Here is a 3,356-nt window from a genome sequence, read left to right as displayed (position 1 = left end):
ATCTTTAAGAGTTAAGATTGATCTAGAATAATTCTCGATTCGATAAGAACAGAAATAAATATTGAAGTTTACCCCCATCATGGAATACTCATCCCCAGTAATTTACCGAGAGTCCTAAACGACCTAGACTCCTTAGAGCAGTGGTCCGCAAATTTTTTTGCTTAATTTCCAGGTATGGTCAGGCTCCACCCGACTTAATTTTTTCTACTACTTTTCGGTCCATTCATGTGCCTCAGTGTGAGTGAGCTTATTCCAGCAAGGAATCGGAAAAATTCGCAGATGCTGATAATGCTATTTTCAAATCGCTAGTTAAAAAATTAAAAGTTTTAAAATTTCCTTACTTTGACATGTCTGTGGACAAAAGACCCTTGCTGGAGTAAGTTCACTCACACTAAGGTACATAAATAGATCGGAAAGTAGTAGGAAAAATTAAGTCGAGTGGAACCTGACCATACCTGAAAATTGAGCAAAAGTTTGCCGACCACTATCCTTCCCGCCTATATTTCCACTTTTTACAACCTCAGGCCTGACTGTTTCAAAGGATAATTTCCCGAACGATGAATGGGCTAGCTGTATTACAGATTAGATTAGAGTCCCAAATATTTTCTACGCCACAGGCGTAAACTTGTCAAATCCTACAAGGGGTCGTCCGACCGTACTCCAGATGCGTTAGCGACAATTTACTTGCAAAATACCGATGTGTCTTACGCCATTGGCATATTACAAATTTAGGATGGTTAATATTTCGTAATGAAGCTTTACATTCTTGATGTAATAATTACCATATGATTTTATTAAAAATGGTTAAAGATCTAGCACGTCAAAGTATGTCCATTCAAAAATGTGCACCAACTTATTTAAGTGCGATTGATTTTGACTTAAATTGACATTATTAAAACTTAAAATGACATTATTAAAAGAACGGTTAAATGCCATAGAAATCGGAACAATTTCACAGGTTTCGCAAAGACATCGCATAGACTTAAAAGATTTGATAAAGTCTTTTATTATTCGACAATTAAGATTTCAAAGATTTCTGGTGGATTTAAAAGACTGCATAGACTTCAATTATTTTAAAAAGATTTCATGAAGGTTTTATTAATTTAAGAAATATCACCGAATATTTCAAAAGTATTTCAAATAATTTGCAAAGACTTTTAAACAATTCACAAAAATTTCAATGATTTCCCAAAGTTTTCAAAGATTTCAAAGATTTCGCCGAGATTTCAGATAGATTTGAAAGATTTCAGATACCTTTCAAATATTTCACAATGATTTTTAGAGAATTTACCAGTATTTAATAAATAATTAATCGATTTCCCAAAGACTTCAAATATTTTAGATAGATTTCAAAGATTGAACCAAAGATTTCAATAATTGCCTAATGATTTTGAAAAGATTTTGAGAGAATTCACTAAGATTTTAGAAAGATTTCACAAAATTTTCAATGATTTCCCAATGACTTTAAAGGTTTCACAAAGCTTACAAATATTTCACGAAGATTTAAAATAGATTTCAAAGATTGAACAAATCATTCCAATGACGTCCTAATGATTTACAAAGATTTCAAACATTTTGGAAAGATTTAGGATATGTTTAGAAAATTTCACAGATATTTTCATTATTTTACAAAGACTTCTATTATTTCACAAAGTTTTCAAAATTCTCAAAAATTTTAAACATTTTGAATAGATTTAAAAAAGTTATTTCGCGAAAATTTGACGAAGAATTTACAAAGGTTGCAATAATATCTCAAAGATTTTATGAAGAATTTACAAAAATTTCAAATATTTCGCAAAGGTTTCGGATAAATATAAAAGCATTCGGAAAGGCTTCTATTGTTCCACATAGATTCCAGATAAATTTCAAATATTAAACACAGCAAAAAAGAATTGAAAGGTTTGTATATCCTACGATCGGATGAGTTTAAGCAAAGACATTATTATCTTTGGTTTAAGCATTTTATTTACGAGTAGGCAAATCAAGACTTTGGCCCTCCCTGGTCGATTTCTATGGGAGGCATTGGCCCCTGTGTCCCCTTAGCAAGGCTCCACCGCCTCTGATGGACATTGGAATAGGAGGGGACTAGCCTCATGCTACCTAACTTGGGCGCGGGGATTGATATAAGTTACAAGAGGAAGTGGACCATGTTGGTTTGCAAAAGCAATAGAGGTTTAGCAATCCAAAATCTAGGTAGAACAGCCCGCTGGTTATTTAGATCCGGCAATGACATGCCTATTCTGCCGTGATTTGAAAAAAACACCGTTAACTGCAAATCGGATAAAGTCACCTGAAGCAATTAACGGTAGGCGGCTCAAGGGCCTTATCCAAAATGCAGTTAACGGTGTTCTTCCAAATCAAGGCAGTATTTCTCTTCTATTCGTATGGACATATCAAATACTAAGATTTTTAAATTTTTTTACGAAATTGACTAAGTTCTAATTGAATTTGCTTGAAATATAAGAAAAATACATATATTAATAGATTTTTGTATCAGAATCTCTGAAAAAATGACCAACTTCAATTTTTAAAATTAGACTAATTCAGTGATCAACATTGAATAATGTAATTGAAAAATAATTTTTAATTCGAAGCGATTACAATTTTAAAATGAAAAATTGGTCAAAGTTGAAGCCTTATTACCTAATGAAAATTATGTAAAATATTAATAATATTGATATTGAATAGCTTCTAATATATAGAATTTATTGAATTGAAGATCATACTCTAATCATTATTATATAAACTCCTTATCTTTAAAAACACAATAATGAATTGAAATTTAAATAACATTAATCAAAATAATTAGGTATAATTATTCATAGTATTAATCATAAATTAATTAATAATTATATTATTCTAAGAACTAGAGCTAATAAATAATAAATTATCTTTATTATGATAATATTTTCTAGTTGAGAAAATCATTAAAGCCAAAGCTTAGTTAAATAATTAATTTTAAAGGAGTAGATTTGATACATTTTTGTTAATTTATTATTTTATTATGTATAATTGTTACCAACTCCGATCTTCTCTACCGATTTTATCAAATTGTACCGTGTTTTACCAAGTGAGTAGCAGGTAAGCCACCTTTCATTTTAGTTCCCGAAAAATAACAATAAGGCAAACAGGGCGCGCTTTTGGACCTTTAATTTTAGTTCCCGGAAGGCTAAGGCAAACAGGACGCGCTGGGGTAAGTCGGTCGAAATCAAATAGATGGCATAAGCAATCTCCCACCTCATCTCTGTTATTACTAATATATACCAGGTGTATACATATGAAACCGGTATTGCCATTTAGCGGCCAGTAGGCACACTTGTAGGCACTGTCGGAACTTACCATTTGTGCTAATTGGC

Source organism: Belonocnema kinseyi, chromosome 1 (assembly GCF_010883055.1).
Source record: "Belonocnema kinseyi isolate 2016_QV_RU_SX_M_011 chromosome 1, B_treatae_v1, whole genome shotgun sequence".
Taxonomy (NCBI): Eukaryota; Metazoa; Arthropoda; class Insecta; order Hymenoptera; family Cynipidae; genus Belonocnema; species Belonocnema kinseyi.
Note: the sequence above shows the minus strand (reverse complement) of the source record.